The sequence below is a fragment of the Typopeltis vanoorti genome, chromosome 22 (assembly GCF_054136105.1).
Source record: "Typopeltis vanoorti isolate ZY-2024b chromosome 22, IOZ_Tvanoo_1.0, whole genome shotgun sequence".
Lineage (NCBI taxonomy): Eukaryota > Metazoa > Arthropoda > Arachnida > Uropygi > Thelyphonidae > Typopeltis > Typopeltis vanoorti.
The window spans coordinates 19,788,009-19,803,547 of NC_143570.1; the positions used below are offsets into that span (position 1 = coordinate 19,788,009).

At 34.7% G+C, this 15,539-nt stretch overlaps 1 protein-coding gene across 9 annotated transcripts in view; it reads right to left on the reverse strand.

The window, feature by feature from the left end:
- LOC150094194 (heterogeneous nuclear ribonucleoprotein R-like) overlaps positions 1-15,539 on the reverse strand; it is a 398,929-nt gene that overhangs the window by 271,658 nt on the left and 111,732 nt on the right. Inside the window, exon 1 of one of the 9 annotated variants that reach the window (XM_090412077.1) lies at positions 12,328-12,472. The exons of the other annotated variants lie outside the window; for them this stretch is intronic. The gene's annotated coding sequence lies outside the window, so the exon portion shown is untranslated. Of the gene's footprint in view, positions 1-12,327; positions 12,473-15,539 lie in introns of those variants that run through there. 9 annotated transcript variants of the gene reach the window in all.

Below are 15,539 nucleotides of genomic sequence, written 5' to 3' on the forward strand. Positions count from 1 at the left end.
TGTTTTATGTAGTATACCATTTCTTTAAATCAATTACAGCAGCTGGCATACTGTCATCCAGCCTATTTAAAGATTGTGTTTTGTATATCAGGAAGCATACAAGATACATGCTTCCTAAAGTTTAAAAACAGGGCAGGTAAACGACAGCAGAATGAATATTTTAATGAAATGTAGACAATGGGAGAAGCAGTGTGATTTAGATATCGTTATCAATTGTTTCAGTGGCAGTAAAGATGGTTCAAATAGAAAGGAGTGAGTACCAGCAAAGATATAAAAAGGTAGTGGGATGGAGGATGAGGGGAGAGAAACAGAGCATGATGTAGCAGAGGACTTAATATCAAGTACCATAACAGAAGATATGGCATATATGAAGAATGGTGTCAACTGTGACACAAACAGTTGATCTTACTAAATAATAAGTATAGGATATTATTTTCAGGCAATAATGATCAAGGCAAGAAAAGAATAGCAATAGTATTCAATACCAAACATGAAGACAAACTTCTTGATTGGAAGGCATTTCAAGTAGAGTTATGTGTGCAAACTTCAAAATGGGAACACTGACAATGAAACTTATTTGTGCCTATAGTCCTCCAGAAGATTTTTCCAAGGAAGAAGTCAAGAGTGGTGTATGTGTGTGTTATTAGAACAGGCAGTTGACAAAGAAAACAAGTGGTCCTTGTTGAAGACCTGAACAGCAGACCAGGAAGTGAATCTCACCAAGCATATAGGAACATTTGGGGACAATTTGGAGAAAAGGGCAGAGCTAATAATAATGGTAAGTATTTGCTAGTATTCTGTTCCACGTGAACTTGTGCACATCTTTATGTTGAAACATGGTATTAGTAATCACTAGTCCATGTCCTGAGCAGAAGTCATACATCATAAAAATAATACATACTAAAGGATTAGGAAGAGCTGATATGCTACATAAATTTATATTACAACATGCAAGAAGTGGCTATTAATCAGGTTTTTAAGAGGTACGCTATGACAAAGTTTGTTAACAAGGTCATTAATTCATTAATAGTTATAGAGCTCCAATTTTGCCTATCTCCTAAGAAGCTGTCACCAGTGTTCCCATCCCTCATGATCCAACTATTTGGATCTGTTGGACTCCATGTGAATTTTTGCTGATTAATAAACTTTCTTCATTTCCAGACTCCACAAAGGATAAACTTCCACTGATCAATACTAGAGCAGGATGATTTAGCAGGATGCTAAATCATCCTGCTCTAGTATTGATCAAATTTCCTGCAAGCACGAGTTATCTTAGCTCAGCAAAACTGGCAGACCTGCCAGTTTTGCTAAGGTAAACCAACTTACTACGGTGACTGTGACAAGCAGCTGAACTACTTTACATTCCATGAGCCAGAACATCTAGACTCTATGAACATGTTATTTACATCAAAAATCGAATTCTTTAGAGGGGGAAAAACAAAAACAAAAAAAAAAACTAAGGTCCTGAAAATGTGCTCGTCTTAAAGAATGACTGTACAAAGAAAGCTGCTAAATAATACTTCCTCATCCTAATCTCAACAGAAATGAAGGGATGAAGTTATCCTCTTAAAGGAAATTGTTGTCCTTCATACACTACATAGTTTTTACACACACAAACGCTTAAAAAAAATGTTATCAGGACCTATAAGAAACACTCTGTATGTAACTTATATACAGCTCACACATTCTGATACAATTATACCCTTGATACTTAGGCAAAATCTTAATGAAATAAATCCTCCAACGTTAATCACGATGTTTTAACAAAGTAGACTGAAATTCTGTTCTTTGAAACACATTTTTGCTACCATGCATCATTCCACATTTCAACATTCCCTGAACATTCAATATTCCAAAGAAGAATGCATTTTCATTTCCAAGAACAAACTTATGTAAGAATTATTTGCAAACTAACCGATAAACCACACAGCTCTTCACAGTGAAAGGTACGATCAATTTTACAATCAATACAAAAGGTACAATCAATGGGAAGGATATAGATTGGCAAATGGATGGAGAATTATTCTAAATGACTATGGGGGCTTAGATTGGAAGAAGGAAAGGTCACAAGGGAAGAAGGAAATGGAATTTATGCAGCTATTAAGGAACAATTTTTTAAGACATAATATGATGTAAGGTACTAAGACAGAGAGCTGAACCTTGTGATTGCATCAGAGATTCTATAATGAAAATGGCTACTTTGCCACCAGATGGTGAGAGTGATTATTTAGTTTTGCCCTGGGACTTGGCTAAATGTATAGATTTCTTGCTAAAGAAGGTAATTATGTCAAAACTTAGGAGACTGGTTGGAGAAGGGCCATGGAATGACATATTGCAGTGGAGGGATTCTAGTAGTGCATGTGAAATAAAGGAGCGTTTGAAGGAGGGGATAGCAGAATGCACATCAGGAGGATAAATAAAGTAGGAATTAAGTGGATGACTAGCATGAGTAGCTAAAAAAAAGAAGACATTTAAAGAGAAGGTGATCAGCACTCATGAACAATTAAAGCACAACCCAGAAGGATGAGTGGTATGGTAAGGAAGGAAGGAACGAAGGGAAAAAAAACAAAAAGCATATGGAATTATATTATATAAACAAGCCAAAGATATAATCTAAAGTTCTTTCAGTATGTGACAAATAAAAGGAAGAATGACTAGTGTAGAATAATTTTGATGAATACTGTTGGAAAGAAAGTAACTGAAGCAGATGAATAGGTGAATTACTGAGTGATCACTTTGCAAATATATATCCAGGTGGAGATATTGCAGTAACAGCTGTCACAAAGGCTGATATTACAACAGAGATAGATGAAGAAGAGGTGTGCACAGTCTTACAAAACCTTGAAACAAATATCAAGATATCAGCTCATGTGTTAAGAAAATGTGCTTGGGCACTGGAAGCTCCTTTGAGCAGATTGTTTAATTTAAATCTTAACTCTAGGAGAGTCCCAAAGGAATGGAGAGAGGATAAAATAATTTCATTGCATAAAGGAGGTTCCAGGTTCCAAAACAGAAGTAGCAAATTATTGACCGATCAGCATCTCAAAAGTGGTGGTCAAGGTACTGGAGAAGTTGATTAAAAGAAGATTTAGGAATGGGTAGATAGACGTTGGATACTCATGCCTCAGTAATTTGCTCACTTTTATAACAACATAAGATCTGAGCTAGATGAGAGGAATAGTTACACAATGATACTGCTAGATTTTGGAAAAGCATTTTTGCAAAACAGGGTACTGTGCAGAACTTTGTTACATAAACTAGAGCAAATGAGCTTGAATATAAAGCAGGTGAAATGAATAAAAGAGTGGCTAATAGATAGACATCAAACAGTAGTTTAAAGAGGAGTTGAGTACAGATGACTAGCGGTGTGCCACAAGGCCATGTACTCAGGCAACTGCTATTTAACATGTACATTAATGATATAAGATATTTAAATATAAAGAGCTAATAAGCTTCATTTCGGCGATATAAACATTATTTAAATTAAGGGGATATTAAATCCCACATTGTTTTAAAACCGAATAAGAAACTCAAAGATTGGAATCAGAGAGTTTCATGCCGAATATTATTATTATTATTATTATTATTATTATTATTATTTTGACACCTCCAGGGAGTCCAAAGACTCATCGAGGGAGAGTGTGCCGACAGCATCGAACGATTGGTCCCCTTCCAACTACTAACCGCGCTCAAACATACTTAACTGAGCCATTAGTAGCAGAGGCTCTACATAAAGTATTGGCGACCACTAGCGTGAGCTAATGCAAGTGACCCTAGTACGTAGTACAATACCGGAGAACTCGCAGCAAAGTTGGTAAAGTTCTGATCGCTACTCTTAGGCATTTTCCATAATCACATAACTTTAGCATTAGGGACCACTTGCTGAGCTCTTCACTGAGTGCCAATTAAATTAGTGATAGCCTTGGGTTAGCTATCTCTGATTGGCTACCAGTGAAGATTGAACTGCCCACTCAGTCTCCAAAAGTTGGATAGGGCTAAAATGGCCTCGTCTACTCTCTATATTGGAATAAAAGGCGTTAGCTGATTCATATACACCCCCCCTCCCCCAATATCAATATCAGACTTTGATGCAAATAATTTTCCAATCTAATCAATGAAAGAAAAGGTTTAAAGTCTAATAAAAATAATACATAGAAGTGGTAAATCAACTCAATCACTTAATTAAAAAAAAGAAAGAAAATTTGAAATATATTATGAGTAATAAAAACAGCTAGCATAGGAGGTTGAAGGTTTTTTGAAAAACCTTAGGTGGGCTACATTTCAGCATAATCAAAAACAGTCCACATACTGGATAAAAATGACTCGGATGTCACAACTGTAAGCTTAAAACAGTTGATTTATTATGACATTAAGAATGATAATATTAAGAATGATAATGATAATTTGAAATAATATATTTCAAATTTATTACTCATAATAAATTTGAAATATATTATGAGTAATAAAAACAGCTAGCATAGGAGGTTGAAGGTTTTTTGAAAAACCTTAGGTGGGCTACAGTTCAGCATAATCAAAAACAGTCCACATACTGGATAAAAATGACTCGGATGTCACAACTGTAAGCTTAAAACAGTTGATTTATTATGACATTAAGAATGATAATATACTGAATTGTGATTCCAAGACTAACTCTACAAAAGGCATTTAAGTCACAGTTCATGCTCTTCACTTATTTGTTAGATAAAACTTCAAATTTAAAATTCTGAACTAAGGGATATGAAAATTACTCAATTAAAATGACTAGGTGAGTTTTAGTAACCTTTTTTCTGAAGGGAGGGGGGGGGGGAAGATTCATATCTTCTGAATATAAAAAAAATGCTGTTCATAATTCTGCATTCAGTGCATTAAACTGAAGTTCTCAATTTTTGAAACTAGCTGGAAGACATCAACCTATCTCGTCTACTTTGCTAATCTTCAGGAAAGGCAGAATTACAATCATCCTTTTAATAAATGACTACGATAATAAGTTACATGGTATGGTATGGTTATCTGTGATCTTTTCACATGAAAAAAATAAGTCCACTATTTAGATTTCAAATAAAATAATAATAATCAACTGCACCATTCCAATATAAACTATATTACAGCACAGAGAAGTTAGACTCTTATATTAAGGTTTTTATTATGAATCAGAGGATTTTTATTAAGAAAGAAAAGTTGAAGATATAGAAAAGATCATCATGTCATTATATGAAATAAATATAATAATCTTGAAATATTTACAAACCAGTCTAAGCTGAAAGGAATAAGCATTTTTCTGTGCATGCAACATGTGTACTTGCTATGCATTTATTGGGACAATTTGAAAATACTGGGGTCCTCGACATGCGTCGTTTTGACTTTATGGCGGTAATCCCATAAATAATTTTAAAAATAAATTTTGACTTGAAGCAGCGCGAAGTAAAATTCAAACGTCACGGGTGAACTTCTTTGTGAGCGCGGCGGAAGAATATGGCGTTATGCAGCGTTTGTTTGGGGGAGGTGGCATCGCTTGTGTACCAGCATACACTCTTTGGGTACTGCGTGCTTTGTTTACATCCGCTCTCTCACTTTTGTGTTTGTGTTTTTTTGCGACTTCTTACCCTTCAATATGGCTCCCAAACGTAAGGCAGGCTCTTCCGATGGCAATGTGTTGAAGAAAAGGAAAGCCATTACATTAGAAGTGAAATTAGACATTATTAAAAGGGTAAAAAAGGGAGAAACGCCAACGAACATTGGCCATGCATTGAACTTAAGTCGTACCACAGTCGGGACTATTATCAAGGATAAAGTTTGCATCTTTGAACACATAAAAGGATTGGAGCCCATGAAATCGACTGTGATTACGAAAAAACATAGTAGGCTCATGATTGAGACGGAAAGGCTTCTTGTTCTTTGGCTGGAAGACTAGCATCAATGCCGTATCCTAATTAGCCTCATGTTAATTCAAGAAAAGGCAAATGGATTGTTTGAGGCATTGAAAAATGAAAGGGGGAAACGAGTGCAGGTGAAGAGTTTAATGCTAGTAAAGGTTGGTTTATGCGGTTTAAGGCTCGGGGCAATTTACATAACCTTAAGGTGCAAGGTGAAATTGCTAGTGATGATGATAAAGCAGCTGGTGAGTTTCCTGAGGGGTTGGCTGAGATAATAAGGGAGAGAGGCTACAGTGCTCAACAAGTGTTTAATGTAGACGAGACAGGCCTATTTTGGAAATGCATGCCTAATCACCTGTTTTGTTTGGAAATGCATGCCTAATCACCTGTTTTGTTTGGAAATGCATGCCTAATCACCTGTACAGGTGATTAGGCATACATTTCCAAACAAAAAATCTAGTCGTATGCCTAATCACCTGTCCAGGTGATTAGGCTTATGACTAGATTTTTTTTTTAATGACCTGTATAGAATGTACAGTTTCATTTGTCATTTTGGGGATTGTTCTCATTTTTATGTTTGGTTTTTTATTAGTTTTATTTTTGTCATTTTTCTGTGCTATACAGTAATTACATTCTCCCTTTCATTTTCCTATGGCCTAGTTCTGTTTCTTGATATATACGTATGACTTTTTATTTTTTTGATGTTTTAGGTTAGGTAAGTAACTTAGGCTATGGTAATTCCGACTTCCATCTAAAATCGCCTTACGTCGGTCCGTAGGAACAGATCTCCGACGTAACTCGAGGACCTCCTGTATTTACATACAGGGGGTCCTCGAGTTACATCAGAAATGAATAATCAAAATTCCATGTCATAGAATTTTGATCAATCATTTTATTTTCCCTACTGCATAAAAAATATATATATAAAAAAGGTAAATTGCAGTTCGATGTGTCACTACTTCAGTCAGTCATTAATAACGATTATGTACAAAATCTGCCATATAAGGTTGAAAAATATTTTAGATCTTAGAAACCTATTTATAGTACATGATCAGATGCATTAACAATAAGGTAAGAAAAAGAATCTTAAGATTATTCTTGTCATGTACAACTCTAAAATTGTGCTGATTAAAAAAAAAAAAAAAGCTTTTCAATTCATAATATAATCTAACAGCAGTTTGATAAACATTCTAAATTTGAAAAACTAACTGTAAAATTATTCTGTAATTTAACTCATAACTTCAATAATTCAGTAAGCAATGTCAGAAAGGAAATAAATACAAATGGCTTAGTTCTAAAATGTCAGATTATGCATTATGGACAATTCTTTAAGTGAATTAGTTCTAGCTGTGCAAAAGTGCTATGGAATCACTGATGTGAATTACTGTCTATCTCTCACATTTCTTAGACTGTAGCTACTGAATATTCAGTAACCAGAGGTTTCATTAGCAAAAAATTAAGTAGAAAAATTAAGTAAAGGGTTTTTTTCAATTAGTTCAATGAGTAGTATATTAATATAGTATAGGAATAATAATATTATTGTCTGGGCATCTGTATGAAGTTACAAGACTATTAGGTCTACATCACACATTACTCATTATGATACTTCTTAAATTCATTCATAGCTCAAGTACAGGGTGGCCATAAATTAACTTTCCCTTTGGAGGTATCTGTAGCTAAAACTAATACACAGAATGAGACCACGTTTTATATTGAGACTTTCGAAGGCATCGGGAGATGAATTCTGCAAAAAAAAAGATTTAGTACCAAAAGTCACTGATAGGGGAGATTTTGGCGCTGGCTGGGCCAAAAGCAGTCAAATATTTGCAGTAAAAGCAGGTAAAAAGGATTATGCAAATTTTACTGTGCATACGTGACAGCAGCGCCACCAATTCCACTTAAAAAGGGATTGGGAACGTTCAGGCAGTTATTCAAATGACTGACGAATTGTGCTCAATATGCATCCTACCTTGCCTCAGCGTGCTTTACTTAAGTTGTTTTACCTTAAACAGTGCAATGATGTAGCGGCCCTTCAGGAATTTAGAAAGCTTCATAACCTGCGTACAGGTCCTATAGATGTCAGCTGTAGCACTGAGATCCTTATGAGTATCCTTACGCTCAACTGTAGAGCATGTGGCACACCGGATGCAATTTGTTGTACACAAGAAAGGTCAGCACATTGACAATCGTGCATGTGGTCCAGGGGACCCTGATCCTGATGAATAAAACATCATTTCCTGTGAGTTCAATTACTACATTAATTTCTGTGTCTCTCACAAGTTGTTGTTTTAGTTTAATTATTATTATTATCATTGTAACACACCACATATCCAGCTGGAATGAGTGACGTGGCTGTCGCTTACACCGTAGAAATGTTATTATTCCATTTTATCTGCCTTTAATGTAATTATCCACTTATTTTCGGCTAGGCCCCCAAAATTTCCCCTATCGGCAACTTTTGGTACTAAATCTTTTTTCACGGATATCATCTCCCCATGCCTTCGAAAGTCTCAATATAAAATTTGGTCTCATTCTATTTACTGGTTTTAGCTACAGATGCCTCCAAAGAGGGAAAGTTATTTTATGGCCACCCTGTACTTACAACCACTACCCTCTGTTCATCCATTCATCTCAATCACCACTTGCAAAACAAAAAAGTATAGTCTTTGCCGACCATCTTTCAATTCTTGTGGTGACCAACAACTATCACAAGTGACCCCTTTTCTCTAATTCCTGTCATACTGAAAAATTTATTCTCTATAGGATAAATGCAGAGAAAAATTTCTCTGCATCGTTCCTATAAAACGCCCTTAGTTACTTATTGTGTTTCTATCATATCTCTTCTTTTCTGCCTAACAATCTCCAAGATCCAAATGATCCTTTGTATTCTGCCAATGCAATATGTTCTTATGGATGTTTGTAAATGTCTTTAGGTGGCAGTATATTTCATCACCCAGTGTGAGACTACCACCCTATTTATTAGAAGCCTGAAATGGCTTTAATTATAATATTTGGTGTCTAAGGAAAAGGTTAATAGATCATCTAACATAAGCCTGCATACTAAATGTGTGAGAGGTCTACAAACTTTCATGAATAAGATTCGCAAAACTGAATATTCTCCCCAAAATCATATCCAATATCATGGCACTAATAAATCTGTAACAGCAGTCCAAGTAGTGTTTCATGTCACAGCACTAGTTATTTGTGTTCCTGATTCTTATTACCCATCCTCTTATTCATGTCACCAGCTTCATAGCCATTCTTCCCACATGCTCCAATTTACATAATAAATTTCTGTAAGACATATTGTTAAATGATTTTGTAGACAATGAAAGAAACAACAATACTACTGTTTAGCAGATATAGTTTAAGGAAATTAACAACACATTTGTTAATAAATATAATTATTTACTTATTATCCTATATTTCGGCTAAGTGAAATCGGCATCATCAGGGATTAATACACTTGTATTAGACACATGCATGTAGGCACGCTTCAGAAATATGGATGAAAAGAAGAAAAAAAAAATGGAGAGAACCAGAAAGATCTAAAGTCCAAGAATTACGTCGCTTGTTGGCTTCAGTTGGTGTTCTTTGTCATTGAGCTGACTGCCTGTAGATGAGGGTTTCCCATATGGGGGGGGGGAAGTCTGATACAACCATATTTGTTTAGGTTGGGATAGGTGGTAAGGGCTGCAGCTGGAGGAAAAGTGTTTATTAATCATCGGACCTCAAACCGTTCACAGGTCAGCCCTATGCCACGGTGCATCCTATGTCCTGTAGTGTTGAGTTCTCAAAGCTGGTTTGACTGCTTTGCAGGATGAAAAACCCCAGCATAAACTGGGGAAAAAACCCTACTGTCCATGCCCAAGACCAGCTAATTCCTATTCGATTCCCAAGACCTTGGCTATGGCTGAGGAAGATCCTCAGCCATAGCCAAGTTTTGGGAATCGAACCTAGGACACTCCTTCCCCAGGCATATGGTTATGAAGCGCACAACCACTAGGCCAGTGATGGCGAACCTATGACATGCATATCAGCACTGACACACTTGAGGGTTTCAGGTGACACACCTTGGATGTTGAAAAATATTCGTATTCTGATGAAAAAACTAATTTCAGTTTATTAAATTAATTGTATAATATGAATTCATAGATTGTATATCAATGTCCTATTAAATAAACAGCCTAATATGATATGTATAAGTCACCATCTATGATTAAGTAGTTAAATTTATGACGCATGTATGCAAGTGGCACATCAACAATGTCAATATTTAAAAAAAAAAAAGATGTTTGACACACCTGAGTAAAAAGGTTTGCCATCACTGCACTAGGCTAACCGAGTAGACTATTTCATATTCCATATATATTTATTTATAGAGTATTTATATAGTTTTAGAAAGCTTTTTACCTGATTATACATAACAAATAAGAGATTTAATCTTTCTTTGATCCATATTATACCAAGCAGCATCTGCTTGATGTTGTCAGTCTTAAAATGCTGCTATATATTCCCATTCATGTGTCGTCTCCTATCTAGGAAGTGGACTACCATGATGCGATTCATGATTAACTACAGGCATAACGACACGTGTGAAGACCCTATCTCTTCCACATATTGCCGTGAGTATTCATAACTATAATCCATGGTGTGTTCACAGGGCCGGTTTGCCTGTTCTGAGGGACAAAAAACTAGAGTTTCTAGGTGATAAAAACCCTCTACCTCCATATGAGACTAGCTAACTCACCTTTAGTCGAAAGAGATGGGAATCAAACCCAGGTCTTTCCGACCAAAGGGCATCGTCTATACCGACTGAGCGATGGAGGCTCGGTGCTGTATATAATTGAGTATAATATTGATAAAAATAAAAAATAAAAAATAAAAAGAACCGAAAGAAATTCTTGTAAACATTTTTCAGTTTAATTCCTTTGTGAATGATTTTCTCAAGGTTTCTAAATGTGATTTTCACGAAATTGTGATGCCATTTATCCATAAAGCTGGTGAGATGTAATGTGAAGCATTTTACAGAAAAAAAAAGTCCTAACTTCAGATAAATTGAGAAAATACTTGATTGCTTCACCACTAAAAATACTCCACCTTTGTAGCCTAGAAATAAGAATCATCTACTTTAAAATTCTGTCATGTGATTGGCTATCCTTTTACTTTACTAGTCTTTGTTTTAAACTATGAGAGTGATACACAATTCGATTTCTCATAAAAAAAAGACACAAATTATTTAACTCTTACAGAAGAAAGAAAATAACCGAAACTGTTTTCAAACCAATGAGCTCTGGAGCCTTATCAGTAGAGTTAATGAATATTCACTGGCTCCTAAGTATAATGATGCACTCCTCAACTACTGGTTACTAACTACAGTAACATAACAGAACATAATTCTGTTAATCCAAACATTAAATCAAAGACAGTACTAGTGCTGATTATTATAATCTCTCAAAGAGGATGCAGTATCAGCAACTGTATAAACTATATCAAGTAATGTTCTCTCATTTAACTACACGGCAATCTTAACAGTGCTTAGAATAGCCAGGACATCATTCAAATTCAATGTCTACAAATTATTATTAGCATTATTATTACCAACACCTCCAAGGAATGCAAAGACTCGTTGAGGGAGGGCACCTACTCTAGAACTCGCCGTCTCCACCACTCAATCCACCAACTACAGCGAACCACATCATCTACACCAATGCCATCTACTGCCCACCACCACTAGCATTTTCACAGACAATCACAAACATCCATGTCCACGGCCAGGTTTCAAACCTGCAGACTTTTGGTTAGAGAGCAGATACGTAAACCACTTGGCCAACCAGGCCAGCAAATGTAATGCCAATAAAATTCAGTGGTAATAATACTGACATCACATATGAGCTTACTTGTTTATAATAAGTACCAGTTTAAATGACTCAAAAAACTACGACCAGTTCAAATATGGAACTGTTGGGTTTGAATTCTGACAGCATAAGTCACATTAGCGCAAATGCATTCAAATAAATAAATAATCACTACCAAATCTTGAAAATTAGATAGCCTTACTTGATAGCAGTGGCTATATATGCAAATGACAATTAACACTAGCTTTGTTAACTGGTTATAAAACATCATACTTCAAATTGGGCATCATATGATGAGTCAGACATTTTTCATTTTCCACAATTAAGTTTCTACCAAGTTACCAGCATCTACATATACAGAAAGATACACAGATAGATAGCTGATAATACTGGCTTTTGGCATTGTTTTTTTCTCTATAACTAAGAATACATTCAATTTTCCAAATGGAGTTGCTTTCCTTTAGCCCCGTGACATCATTTGATTTTTTTCTTCTTACTATATAAGGAAACTTTTATATCAAGAACAGCCAAAACGGATTCAACTTCCTTCAGTAAAGAATGAGATTCCTACTGATCAGTGTACTTATTACACTTACCTATGCTACTAGTTGGTAGGTATTTCTGCAGGAAAGTGCAACATTCTTCATTTTGCTTCAAGTTTCAAAGCTTATTCATCTCAAAATTAATAACTGGAACAGTTATCTCCAAACCAAGAAATTACTTTGCCACTATGTTAACTTGATATAATTCAGCCTTCTGTTACTCTTCATAGGCTTCAAGGCCTGGAATGCAATTAATTAAATGCTGATTTCATTACGTAAATATGAGTTTCAGAACATTGACAGACATTTTCTGCAATTTATATTCATAAGATGATGTACCTATGAATATCACTGCAGTTACCAAGATTTTTTAAATAACATTTTAATATTAATTTCATATCACTTATACATCACCGCAATAAGTTTTTACTATTTTTTTTTTAGTATTTAAACCTGAAGTAGATTTAAATTTTGGGATGGGAAGGAGGGGGAGGCTAGAAGTGGTGGGATTGGTTAGACTTACATTAAAGGCAATTAAGGCTATGCAGCCATTATTATGCCTGTTGATTGCAAATTCTCTGGCCAGCTTAAAATATACAGGTTTTTATTCTGTAAAAGCTGAATAAAAATCTGAAATTTCTGGGAGGAAAAATGCTGTCATCTCATATATGAGACTTACTAATTCACCTACAGCTAAAAAGCATTATAAAGGTTCCTCATATTTAGTCATGTTAAGTCAGATGTTGGGTAAGTACAATCAGTACCAGATATCTTTAATATAAAATAGGATACCAATAAGAAAAAAATTCAACCATTTCAATAACCAAAATTTACAATTAAAACTCATCTCTACAAATGGATGCTCATTATATTCACATAGAAAAAAACTTTGCAAATTTTAAAAATTCAACAAGAAAACAAAGGAGCACATTCATTGCTTAAAAAATAAAATAAAAAAATAAAAATGAAATAAAAAAACTGAGTGGTCACTCATGTACATGCTTGACATAAGTTTATATACCAAGTTCAATTTTTTTTGAAAAGTCTAGCGAGAAATTGCAAGCATCACACACACTATACTTCTTGCTTCTGATAAGAAGAGGTAAGCCTTCATTTAAAAAAAATTTTTTTTTTACCATTTTACCATCAAAACAGTGATATCTGCAAAAATATGTCGAGTATAACTCGATTAGGAATTCAGAACTTAATAAGGAATTTGGAATAAGTTAAAAAATGCTTTTAAATCTAAATTTTAGATTTAAATGTATATATATTTTTAGAGTACTTAAAAGGTATTTACGATTTGTTTATTGCTTTCAGGTGAGGTAATGAAAAAATAAAGATGATTCACACAGAACAAATCCAGAAAACTATGAAGTATAATGTTAATTAAATCATGTCAACTTATTAATACGTGTAATATATGCATTTTATACAATGGAGCATGTAGAAAATAAAATTCCTTACTAGTAGAGGCACACACACACATCACATGAAATGCTGCTGCATAGCTGGAATTATAGTCAAGACAAAAATAAAGCTATCAAGTTAATGAAAAAGAATAAAAAAAACTGAGTTTCCAGAAGAAACATCTCTACCACCTCCAGATAAGGCCAGCCAGCATCATCAACTGAAAGAAACAGACTCCTCAACGAATGGACTAAAACTCTCAGATTTTAGTATGAAATATATGCATACCAATATCACCTGCGATATGGGTATAGAGATATCAATATTTGCAGTCATATCAGTTAAAATTACAAGCTTTAGAGTAAATTACTAAACAAAACTTTACTTAAAGATGATGCCAATAACATAATTCATTCATGTATGCTAATTATCCTACTTTGTGTCACTGCTAACATGTTAGTAGCATAAATATGACAAAAATAACAATGTTAATAGCAAAAATATGACTAAGAGAATACTGATGAACTTCTCAGTATACAGAGAAGATGAAATATTCTGTTACATTGTGAGTGCAGAATCACTTATCTTGACCTTACATGGGTCAAGTAATGATATGGGCATAAATATAAAAAAATTGGCACTGCATGTTTCCTATTATTATTTGTTTTTGTTTTGTTTTTATGTGCCCCCCCCCCAAAAAAAAAGATTGTAAATTTACAGTGCATTAGTACTATTAGCCAGAATAGTTTTAATTTCGTTTCTTATAAATAAAGGAATATATTTTTATTTATTTTTATATAATTTGGAGAGCCTATTTTACATACCAAACATGGAAGATTTTCAAGCCACATGAGACCTCCGATAAAAAGGATGTGGTCTCACACTAATTCATGAAACTCATCTCAGATCATACACCTAAAGATAAACACGCATGTTCACAGTAGGATTTGAACTCACAGCCTACCTGTTTGGAGAGTTGGTTTCAGAACCACTTGGACAAATAGACTTGCATATGTCAATTTCAACTCTGACTTTTCAGTGAAATTGGAAATTAAATAATGATTTCTCTAAAGGCATCATCTACAACAAGAATATCTATGGTCTATCTATATTGCTTCATAGCAAATTACTCTAAATCTATCACTATCCCATATACATCCAAAAAAACTAACAAAAATCCTAAGAAAATATGACCTCACAACTAGTTACAAACTACATAAGAAATTGGCATCTCTTATCTGCTCCACCAAAGATCAGTCACTTTCCCTAGACCTATCTGGAGTATATCAGATTCCTTGCAGTTACAAACCGTCCTACTACAGCCAAACAGTCAATATCAAGGTATCCGAACACAAGGACTACATCCAGTTCCACCAATACAGCTACTCAGGACTTGCTCACCATGCATTGGACACCCACCACAGAATATGCTGGAAGGCCACTTTATTACACTGCAGCAAGTATAAGTATGAACGAGTATTCCTTGAATCAGTCTTAGCTCTAAAAAAACTTCCCAAACCTCAACAAATTTGGCAAGCATATGTTCTAAGATTGTCAGCCCAATGGCCAAGACAACCCAATTTAGACTGCTAGGGGAGACATCTTTTAGGACTCTATGACCGACTTCACTTGCCTTTCTTCAGCCTCATTTGTTTAGTGAGAGTGCCTGCATGCACATATCATTGTTTTGTCATCCCTGAAAATGGCAATGTAACATTGCCGAAATATAGGTAGTTATAAATTATAAGTTTTTATAATTAATAATTTAGTTTACATTGTCATTTCCTAAAAAATTAGAAGTATGTCTAACCAACGTATGGTCTATGTATATCAGAAATATCAGAAAGTAGCATATA